This window comes from Letharia lupina, assembly GCF_014066315.1.
Source record: "Letharia lupina isolate WasteWater1 chromosome Unknown contig_1, whole genome shotgun sequence".
Classification (NCBI taxonomy): domain Eukaryota; kingdom Fungi; phylum Ascomycota; class Lecanoromycetes; order Lecanorales; family Parmeliaceae; genus Letharia; species Letharia lupina.
The window spans coordinates 239125-252801 of record NW_023502970.1 but is presented as its reverse complement, the minus strand read 5'-3'; positions in this window follow the sequence as shown (position 1 = coordinate 252801).

Genomic DNA, 13677 nt, shown 5'->3' with positions numbered 1-13677 from the left:
AAAGTCGAGTTAATTAAGTAGTAACTTATTAATAATATCGCGTAGGCGATATTAAGATAGATATTGAGTATAATATATATAAGAGATCTTATCGCGAATTAATAGTTCTTTTATAATTTTCTTAAAGTAATATAGCTCTCTTTAATAAAAGCTAATTTATAACTAGTTTCGAGAGATATTAATATTAAGATAAGATTTTAATAATTAAAATAATTTAAGAATTAAGTAATATAAACCTTTTATCCTAGATGAAGAATATCGTTATAATAATTTCTTTTAATAGTTATATCTAAGTAGTAGATATATAATTCTAAATTTAATATATAAAACTTCGCGTTAAGCTCTTTTTTAATTCGCTAAATTTTAATTTTATTAAGATTAATAATTAAGATATTATTAATATAGAGCGCTATAATAATACTCTTTTTAAAATCTATAAATACGCTATTATTTAATTCGATAGAGAGAAGACCTAGCTTCTTTATATACTTCGAGAAATATTAATATTAAACTCGAGAGAATTACTTTAAATTATAAAGTATTTTATTTAGCTTATAGATCTTAATATTATTTTTATTAAAGCTATCGAGTTAATATATATAAATCTCTTTTTTTATATTATTATATAGAAAGATAGTTTTAATATTTATTTACTTTAAATCTTAATTTAAGACGATTATAAGAGTAAAGATTATCTTATAATTTATAGACTTTATTATTAATACGAAAAAATTATAATAATTATAGCCCTTCTATTATTTAAATTCTCGAATAATTTAGCGTATCTTATAGCGAGTAATTTTTTTATTAAAATCTTATTTTAAGATATAGATTTATCTATCTCTTAGAATATAAGTCTTAAAAGACGTCTAAATAAGATATTAAGTATTATTATTTATAAGAGATTTATATTTATTCTTTATAAAAAGTTTTATAAAAAGTTTTTAATTTATTTAAGATAGCTAGTTAGATATAATCTACTTATAAATAGTAAGTTTAAAAATATTTAATTTATTAATATAATTTATAAGTAAGATAAATATTATAAAAACTCTTAAAAGAGAGTTAGAGGATAGATCTCGTAGATTCGAAATTATAAGATTTAAATAATTATATAGCACTTTTTAAATAGCGTTTAATTAATAGTCTGCGCGAATAGCTTATATAACTTTAATAATAGTAAATAATAAATTTAAATTTAAGAAAATTTTCTATATAAGTAATATAGATCGAATTATTAATATAAATATAGATATAATATTTAATCGAGTAGATCGAGAAGCCTATATTAAGAGTATTTAAATTAAGAGCTCTCGCGTAGTTAATTAAATATATCGCATTAAAGACTCTTATATAGCTTATTAATTAACTATAAGAAATTTAGTCTTAATCTTATAAATACTAGAGATCTTAAGACCGTCGAAGATTTTATAGCTATTCTAATTATAGATATAATGTTTTTTAATATTTCTTTAAATTTAATATCTTTCGAAATATTAATAATATATTACTTATTTAATATCTCCTCTATAGCGAATATTAATATTATTAAATATTATCGTTTATTCGAGTACTTATAAACCTTAACTTCTTCTTTTAAATTTATAATTAAAAATCATTTTTTTATAAAATATACGCTATTAGCGCGAATAATTATTTTCTTAATAAGATTATATAGCTAAAAGATATACTCTCTTTTATATTTAAGTAATATATACTTTTTACTTTAATTTATAAGCTTTTTCTAAATTTATTTTATTATATAAGCGATAAAATTAATTATATATAAGTGAAAAAGAATAGACTTTCGCTAATAGAAGATCTTAAAAGATATTATAATAATTTTAATATTAGATAATTATATTATTAAATAGTTAGCGATAATAATAATTTTAGATTAAAAAGATTTATTAAGATTAAAATTTAAAAGAATAAAATATATCTTATATAATAAGATCTATTTAAAACGCTTAATTATATTATTTATTTAAGAGTTATTAGAGATAATAAATTTTTATTTAATATCTAATAGAGCGAGATAGTTAAGAAAAACTTTAAATATATACTCGCTCTTATTATTAAGACGAATATAAGAAATCTTATAATTATATAATTTAAGATAGATCTTAAATTATAAAAATATAGCGAAGATTATTCTTTTATAATAAATATAGTAGACTTTAAAGTAAAAGATAAAATGATTTTTAAATGTTATAAAGTATCTATAGCTATTAAAACTTATAGAGAATAGAGACCCTATAAGATTATTATAAATAAATTCGTCTAATTATATATTAGGCGTAATAGAATTAATATAGAAAATAATCTTTTAGTATCTTATAATATAGTACTTATAAGTATACTTATTCGCGATATTCTTAATAAAATCTATATCTATTACTATAGCGAAGAGCTTATTTAAATTCTACTAATTTAAATAATCTATATAAATATATTAGAGTTAATAAATTAAGTTTAAAGAAATACTATATATTATTAAGATATTATTTAAATTATTCTAGAGATTAAGAAAGAATAGATCTCGATTATAAATATTTATAAGCTTTAGATTATCTTTAATTAGAGCGTAGCTAATCTTATAGAAATTAATTATAATATTAATATTTAAAAGTTTATCAATAAAAAGAAGATTAATATTTATATCGAATATATATAAGATATTAAATAGAGTAATATTTATATATTTATTTAAATAAAGTAATCTAAGCTAATAATATTATAATTAAAGAATTAAATTTAATTACTTTTAATATCGCGAATAGAATAAGAGTAAATCTTTTTATAAATAATAAATATTAAATAATTAGCGAAGAAATAGTAAGAGTAGTTAGAGTTTATTATTATATAAGAGTATAAATTAGCGAAGTTAGTAATTATTAAGTTATACTCTAAATTAGAATTAATAATTATTAAGTTAATAACTTTTTTATTATTAATTATATTAAGAATATTAAAATTATTAAAGCTAAGATTTATATAATATATAATTAAATTTAATTTTTTTAGAAAGATATAGTTAATATTAAGATACTTATTCTTCTCTAAAGTAGAGATATTAAAAAGTATCTCTTTAATACGCTTACGCTTAATACTAAGACTCTCTTCTATATTATTAAAATTAATCGCGATAATTTAAGCCTTCTTCTTCTTTTTCTTATTTAATATAAACTTTTTAAATTTTAAATAAGAGAATTTAGTTTAATATTTAATAAGAGAATATTTAAATTTATATTTAGCGATCTTATATAAAAAATAAATTTCGCGATTAGTATTTAAATTATCGATTTTATAATATCTAGTAAATTACTTATTTTTACTCTTATTATTATTATTATAAATAATATATATAATAATATTATTATCTTTAAATAATAATAGATAAATCTCTTTATTTATCGCGATATAGATAATTTTATTATTATATAGCTTATAGATCTAAATATAAATTATTACGAAGATATTAAAAGAGTTTCTAAGTTCTATAAAAAAGAGTTAAATTAAAAAAGACTTTAATAGAGCGAGTAACTTATATAGATTAACAATTTCGATAATAATCTTATAAAAATTCTTTTTATATTAATAAACGTCTTTTTTAGAAATAAAAATAATATTAAGTAATTAGCGAATTAGCTTTATATAGAGCTTAAAGCCTTTAAATTTATAATATTTAATAATAGCATTAAATATTATCTAAAGATTTTTATTATTATAATTAATCTCGATAAGCTAGCGATTATTATATTTAAGATATTAAAAAATAATTATATAAGTTTTAAACTTAGTAATTTTAATAAAGAATAAAAGATTATTAAGTATTAACTAGCTCTTAATATCTTATCTTTATCTAATATATTCTATACTAGATTTTAGAATAGTAATAGAGATTAGAGAAAAACTACTCTTATTAAATTAAAATTAAATCTTAATTATAAGATATTATAATTAATTATTTAAATTTATTATTATTAAAAGATAGTCTAAATAAAGATATATAGAATAATAATAGAGAGGGCGATAATCGCGATAGTAATAATAATTTAATTACTATTTTAAATAAAATTATAGAGTTAAAGAAAGACTTTAAAAGTAACTTTGAAGTAAATATAATAGATATTTTAATATAAAGATTAAATAACTTAATATCGCTTATAGAGCTAAGTATATCTTCGCTAATTTCGAATTTAAAGTTAATAAGATTATTATTTAATAAAGTAATAAAAATAGAATAGATACTCTAATCGTTATTAGAGTTTTTAAAAATCTTATTAATATTAATTAACTATTATCTTTAAACTTCGAGTTTTTATATAAAAAATAAGAAATATTTATATATAGAGCTATAATAGATATAAGTAATATAATTAAAATAAAAGATAGTTAATAATAAAAATAACTTATAAATAAAGGCTAGTTTTTAATAAGATTATATGAAGTATAGTTATTATAAATATATAGATCTTCTTCTTAAAGAGAGATTAATATTCTTCTTATATTACTCGTTTAAAAATTTAAATCTAAGATATTTATATCGCTAGCTACTATTATAAAACTTTAAAAATTATTCTAGCTTTCTAATTATAATAATAGAATATAAATAAATATAGAAAAAGAATTCGATAATAAGGCCTTAGCCCCTTTTTTTAAGAGGCTTTTAAAGACTTAGAAATTAATATTAATAAGATATTTTTATTATTTTAATTTTAATAGATTTATAAGCGTATTAAGAGATAGTAATATTAGCTTTAAATTACTTTAAATTATAATTAAACTATTAATATTAATATCTAATTACTTTTAATTAATAGCTATTAATTTAATAATTAATATATAATTTTAAAATTAATATTAATATAAAATAACTTTATTTTTAATAAAGTTAAATATTCTAATTTAGCGAAAATTAATAAGATTTAAAGATCTTAGCGATATAACTTAATCGTATAGCGATATAATTATATACTTAATATATTTAGCGAGTTCGATATTTTAACTAAAGGCGATATATCTCGATTTATTTAGAATAAAAGCGAAAATAGCTCTTAGTCTCTTATATTATTAATAAATTATACTTATTTAAATCTATAATTATTTTAAAAGAGAGAAATACTTCTATTAAGAAGATTAAAAGAATATCTCTATAGCTACTACTATCTTTATATAATAGACTTTAAATATTATAAAATAGATATTAAAAGTCTAAAAATAGTTATAGTTATAGAGGCGAATAGTAGTTATAATATAATAATTATCGAGTAAAGTCTAAGCTTATAATCTATAGAAATATAAGATAAAATACTTAGTTATTAACTATAGAGTTACTATAAAGAAAAGAGCGATTAGATATAAATACGCTAAGGCGTATTACGTAATTATATTATATAATCGCTAAGACGCTAAGAGTTACGTAATTCGAATTTTAATAAGAATAAGATAAAACTAAATTAGAAAATTTTAGATTTATATATATAGTTAATTATAAATTTAAAGTTATTATACTCTTTAATTAAATTAACTAAATTAGCTCGCTAACTCTCTCGAGTTTTCTTATTAAAAATTTATATATAGAAATTTTATACTTTAAAGTATTTAGCTTACGATATATATATTTATTTTATAATTTCTTAAATTATAAAACTTACTTTATACTTTCTAACGCTATAAAAATTATAAAGTTTAATCTACTATTAGTAAATTAAATAGATATTTAAATATTATAATAGTTATATTAGACGCGTTTGAGATTAAATAATAATTCTTTTATCTATTTATATAACTATTCTTCTTTTACTATTTTATTAATTCTATTAATTTTATTAATATAAATATAATTATCTTCGATATCCCTCATCTAAAGGTTATTTAATATTTTAGATATATATACTTCTTTTATCTATCTCTTAAAGCCTCTATTAATATTCTTAAGCTATCTTTTAGCGAATTCGCTATTACTAATAATCGAGACCGTAAGCGAGCTTAATAGCTATTTACTACTATTTATAAACGCGTTAAAAAGCCCTTAAAAAGAATCTAAACGAATATATTTTTCTCTATATACTTCTTTTAAGCTAGCGATAATATTTTTTAATTAAGCGATATTACCTTCTAAAACGCGTCTTTCTTCTTTATCTATTCTTTATTATTCTATTTTAAAGCTTTTTATCACATATTAGATTTTAAATATTATTAAGAAGAAGCTTTTAAAAATATAATAATTATATTAGATACATTTAAGATTAAATAATAATTCTTTTATCTATTTATATAATTATTCTTCTTTTATAATTTTATTAATTCTATTAATTTTACTAATATAAATATATTTACTCTTAATATTCTCGTACTTAATTAAATAAGAGAAGAATTAATAATAAGTAAATATAAAGAATATTATAAAGAATATTACGAAGATAGTTATTAATAGTAATAATATAATAGACTTATTCTTTATAATCTTATATTAATTTATTTAACTAGTATAAGAGAAATTAATATAATAGACGAATATAGAGAATATTACGAAGAATACTATAGAGAATACTATAAAGAAATTAAGCGATAATAAGATTCTTAACACTAAGAATACGGCTTAGCTCTTTAAAATTCTACGTTATATACTCTCTATAATTCTATATTAAATTATTACTTAATAAGTAAAGAATATTATTATATCTTAGCTTATTATCTTTATTATATTAAGAAATAAGAGAAGAAATTATAATAGATAAATATAAAGAATATTATAAAGAATATTATAAAGAATATTATAAAGAAAATTATAAAGAATATTATAAAGAAAATTATAAAGAAATTAAGTAATAATAAGATTCTTAATATTAAGAATACGACTTAGCTCTCTAAAATTTCATATTATATACTCTTTATAATTTTATATTAAATTATTATTTAATAAGTAGAAAATATTATTATAATTTAGTTTATTATCTTTATTATATTAAAAAGTAAGAGAAGAAATTATAATAGATAAATATAAAGAATACTACGGAGAATACTATAGAGAATACTATAGAGAAATTAAGCGATAATAAAAATTTTAATATTAAGAATACGACTTAGCACTCTAAAATTCTATATTATATACTCTCTATAATTTTATATTAAATTATTATTTAATAAACGAAGAATATTATTATAATTTAATTTATTATTTCTATTATATTAGAAAGTAAGAGAAGAAATTATAATAGATAAATATAAAGAATATTATTAAGAATATTATAAAGAATAATATAAAGAAATTAAGCGATAATAAGATTTTTAGTATTAAGAATATAACTTAACTCTTTAAGATTCTATATTATATACTCTTTATAATTTTATATTAAATTATTATTTAATAAGCGAAAAATATTACTATAACTTAATTTATTATTCTTACTATATTAAGAAGTAAGAGAAGAAATTATAATAGATAAATGTGAAGAATATTATAAAGAATACTATAAAGAATATTATCAAGAAATTAAGTAATAATAAGATTATTATTATTAAGAATATAGCTTAGCTCTCTAAGATCTTACGTTATATACTCTCTATAATTTTATATTAAATTATTACTTAATAAATGAAGAATATTATTATATCTTAACTTATTATCTTTTTTATATTAAGAAGTAAGAGAAGAAATTATAATAGATAAATATAAAGAATATTATAAAGAATACTATAAAGAAAATTATAAAGAAATTAAGTAATAATAAAGTTTTTAATATTAAGAATATAACTTAGCTCTCTAAATTTTTATATTATATACTCTTTATAATTTTATATTAAATTATTATTTAATAAATAGAAAATATTATTATAACTTAGTTTATTATCTTTACTATATTAAAAAGTAAGAGAAGAAATTATAATAAATAAATATAAAGAATATTATAGAGAATACTATAGAGAATACTATAGAGAAATTAAGTGATAATAAGATTTTTAATATTAAGAATACGACTTAGCACTCTAAAATTCTATATTATATACTCTCTACGATTTTATATTAAATTATTATTTAATAAGCGAAGAATATTATTATAATTTAATTTATTATTTCTATTATATTAAGAAGTAAGAGAAGAAATTATAATAGATAAATATAAAGAATACTATTAAGAATATTATAAAGAATATTATAAAGAAATTAAGTAATAATAAGATCTTTAATATTAAGAATATAACTTAACTCTTTAAAATATCATATTATATACTCTTTATAATTCTATATTAAATTATTATTCTTATTATATTAAGAAGTAAGAGAAGAAACTATAATAGATAAATATGAAGAATATTATAAAGAATATTATAAAGAATATTATAAAGAAATTAAGCGATAATAAGATTATTATTATTAAGAATATAGCTTAGCTCTCTAAGATCTTACGTTATATACTCTCCACGAGTTTAAATTAAATTATTACTTTAAAATAATATATATTAAGATAAATTAAAATCGTTTAATATTCATAGCTATTTTATTATTCGAAAAATTTTACTACGATAGAAGATATTATAGAATTTATATCACTAATTAATATATTATCTTTATTTCTTTTTAATATTTTAATATTTCTTATTATAAGAATATAGTCTTTCTCTATTTTTTATAAATAATTATTATACCTTTTTAATTAAATCTTAACGCTTCTATATTTATATATATATACTTATATATTATATAGATTAAATTAATTTTATAGTAATAGAAATAGATTAAAAATATATAATAAGCGATTAGAGTTCGATTTAACTTAGGACTAAGATTAAAATTCGATTTAACTTAAAAAAATCTAACTCTATAAATTTAATTTATAGGCCTTTACTTATTATATTATAATATTATAAATTTAAACTTATAAATTAAATTTATAATCTATCTTTTTAATTAGAATTATTATTAAGAAATAGTTTTTAATATTATATAATATTAATATAATATAAAGTTATTTTATTAATTTATATAATTCATAGATATATATATATAAAGAGAGACGCGATAAGATTTAATTAGAAGGATATATCGAGTATAAAGAATTAATTCGTAATAATTATCTATAAAAAATAGAGAAAGACTATATTCTTCTAATAAGAAGTATCGAATATCGAAATATCGAAAAGAAATAAAGATAATATATTAATTAGTAATATGAATTTTATAATATCTTCTATTATAGTAAAATCTTTCGAATAATAAAATAGCTATAGATATCGAACGATTTTAATTCGTTTAAATATATATCGTTTAATATTTCTTCTATAGAGATCTAATTAACTATAATAATAGATTCTTCTCTTATAACGTTATTATAATAATATATTATATTAATATAATAGAAATAATAGATTAAGTTATAGTAATATTCTTCGCTTACTAAGTAATAATTTAATATAAAATTATAAAGAGTATATAATGTGAGATCTTAAAGAGTTAAATCGTATTCTTAATAATAATAATCTTATTATTATTTAATTTCTTCGTAATATTCTTTATAATATTCTTTATATTTATCTATTATAGTTTTTAACGTTATTATAATAATATATTATATTAATATAATAAAGATAATAGACTAAGTTATAATAGTATTCTTCGCTTATTAAATAATAATATAATATAAAATTATAAAGAGTATATAACGTAAGATCTTAGAGAGCTAAGTTATATTCTTAATAATAATAATCTTATTATCGCTTAATTTCTTCGTAATATTCTTCATAATATTCTTTACATTTACTTATTATAGTTTTTTCTCTTACTTTTTCTCTTATAGAGTATTAGATTAAATAGCTAGTTACGTAATTAATTAAGTATATAACTAAGTAACTAGTTAACGATTTAATTAAATAGATTATTAAGCTAATAGAGTAGATAGTATTAATTAAATAACTAATTAAGTATCGCTAGCTTAAGAGTATATAGAGAAAGATAATAGTCGTAAATTCGTTCGAGCTCTTTTTAGTCTTCTAACGCGTTTATAAGTAATAGTAAATAGCTATTAAATTCTATTACGGCCTCGATTACTAGTAATAGTAAATCCGCTAAAAGATAGTCTAGAGACGTTAGTAGAAGCTTAAAGAGGCGAGTAAAAGAGATATATATATCTAAAGTATTTAGTAATATATCGAGAACGAATATATTTATATTAGTAAATTAATAGAGTAATAGAAGAATAATAATTATATAAATAGATAAAAGAATTATTATTCGATTTCGAACGCGTTTAATATAACTATTATAACTATTATATTTAAATATTTATTTAATCTACTAATAGTAGATTAAACTTTATAAATTTTATAGCGTTAGAAAGTATAAAGTATATTTTATAATTTAAGAAATTATAAAGTAACTATATCTATCGTAAGCTAAATACTTTAAAATATAAAACTTCTATATATAAATTTTTAATAAGAAAGCTTAAGAGGGCTAGCGAGCTAACTTAGTTAATTTAACTAAAGAGCGAAATAACTCTAAATTTATAATTAACTATATATATAAATCTAAAATTTTCTAATTTAGTTTTATCTTATTCTTTTATATATATTAATAAAAAGATAGAATAATTAAGTAATATTATAATAGCGAAAAAAGTAAAGTTAATATATTTAAAATAGATAAGATAAATAATATAGAATAAGAATATAAGAACGTCGAAATGAGTATAAACGATTTAATTATTTTTAGCGAGTATACTATTAATTAAATCTTTTACTCTTTAACGCTAGAGATCTTAAATCTTATTAATAATTATAAAGAATTTTATTATTATAGCGTTTAGTATAATAATATAATTCTATAATCTTATAATAGATTATTATTAATTATTTAATCGCTTTATATCTATATAAAATTTAGAAAGTAATTACTACTTATATATCTACGTTAGCGCCTTTAAAAGACGAAAAATTAATTTTTAATTAAATCTATATTATAGATAGTATTTAAGATTAATCTATAATATAATATAAATTTCTCTCGATTATATTTCTTATATTAACTTTATTAGATATAGCTATTATAAATATATTAATTAGACGCTTTATCGTAAAATAGCTATAATTCTTAAAAGTATTAATTCGTATATTATTATTCTTAAATTAATATTCGAAAAGCTAGAGGCTAATTTAGATATATAAGATTATAAGCTATTTTATAAAAATCTATAATATTATAATCTATATATCTATAATTATTTTATTTTAAATAAGATCGCTATCGCTTAAAAGAGTAATATAAATAATCTATTAAGTCTATCTAAGTCTAAGAATTAATATATATAAAAGAATAAGATAGAACTAAGTTAGAAAATCTTATATTTATATATATAGTTAATTATAAATTAAATAGATCTACGCTTTTTAATTAGATACCGCGGGTAAATAAATTAAGCGTTCGTAATTTTTAAAAAAAATAGATATACGTTATTAATATATAGAATAACTTTTTTATTTCTATTAAAATTTTAAGATTTTTTCTTCAATTATAGAACGAAATGTGAGTTTATAGATAAAAAAAGAAATTTTAAATTTAGTCTTATAATTATTAAAACGTAAGTAATTCAAATATCGATTATTAAAGTTCGCTTATTAAAGATCGCTCGATAGTCGATACCTCGATTTAAAAAATAGATATATATTATTTAATTTTAGAATAACTTTTTTATCTTCTATTAAAATTTTAATTTTTTTTTTTAAATTATAGAATATAATATAGGCTTTTAGAGAGAAAAAAATTCTTAAATTTAGTCTTATAATTATTAAAGCGCATTTAAATATCGCTTATTAAAGTTCGCTTATTTAAGAATACTTACCTATTTACTCGATAGCTCTAATTAAAAAAAAAATTATAAATTTAATTTATAGACCTTTACTCGTATCTTAATAAAAACTTAAAGTATTAAGAGATTTAGGATTTTATATTAATATTTAGCCTATATACTCTTACGTTATTTTATTATCTTTCTATTCGATAAATAGTTATAATATAATAATATATTTAATATAGACATTATACTAAGTAGAAGTTTTCTTATCTATTAATATAGTAATAATAAAATCGCTTTATAAGTTAGTAGAATTATCGGCCGAGGTAACTTTATACGAATTATTAGCCGAGGTGGCTTTATATAAGTAACGCTTATTTTATATTATAGATCTATATTATTTATTTCTTCTATTCTATTAATCGCTAACTTTCTATAGATATATAATATAAATTCATTTTAATAAGTTTAATTATCTTCTCTATTACGATAATATTTTATCTATAATATCTATATAACTATTAAAAGTAATAAACTTTATTAACTAAAGATAAATTAGAAGATTATTTAAATTAATATCTATTAATTAATTGTTAATACTTATATCGATAAAGTTACTATAAATAATTAGAGTAGTAAATAATATATTATTTTCTCTTTCTTCTATTAAATAGATTTATAATTTATAAAATAACTTTATTAGAATATTATTATTCTATTTACTAAGTTCGATTAACTAAATCTCTTTACGACTTTTATCTATAATTTAAAATAAATCGAGATTATTAAAAATCTTTTATTTAATAAATAAGTTATTAATCGATATAATTTAATTGTTAGAGTATTTAAACTAAAATTAAAAACTCTTATAAATAATATTTTAAAGAGAAAGATACTAGATATACTTTTATTCTTTTTATTTCTTATTAATATATATAATAAAATAAGATAGAGCTAAGCTTAAAAATCTTGAATTTATATATATAGCTAATTATTAATTCGATAGATCTACGCTTTTTAATTAGATATCGCGAGTAAATAAATTAACGTTTATAATTATTAAAATCTCGCTCTTCTATGTCTTCTTATTAAAAATTAGATATACGTTATTAATATATAAAATAACTTTTTTATATTCTATTAAAATTTTAAGATTTTTTTTTAAATTATAAATTAAAATATTATAATTATTAAAGCGTAAGAAATTCAAATATCGCTTATTAAAGTTCGCTCGATAGTCGAATAGCTCTAATTAGATATATATTATTTAATTTTAAAATAACTTTTTTATTTTCTATTAAAACTTTAAGATTTTTTTTAAAATTATAGAATAAAATATTAGCTTTTAAATAAAAAAGGAGTTTTTAAATTAAGTCTTATAGATATTTAAAAGCAAGAAATTCAGATATTACTTACTAAAGATCGCTTATTAAAAATTACTCGATAGCTCTAATTAAAAAAAATGATTATGAATTTAATTTATAGACCTTTACTCGTTATAATATAATAGCTCTTTTTCTTTTTCTTTAATAGAGTAATCTCTTAGATAATATATTAGTTAGATAATTAATATAGATAATAATTTCTAAAAATACTTTTAATATAATTTAACTCTTTATATATCGTAATTCCTAGTAATTAACTCTACGATATTATTTAAAAAAATTCTTTACTCTTATAAGAGCGAAATATAGTTAATTAAAATATTAATTAATCTTAAATCTAATTAACTTTATAAATAATAAATCGAGTTCTCATCTATATCTATACTATAGAAGTTTAAAAATAAGATTTATTTTTTATCTATATTCTTATTATATTTTACTCTAAAAATTAATTCTATCGCGTCGCTTTATTAATATCGCTATTAATATTAAAATCT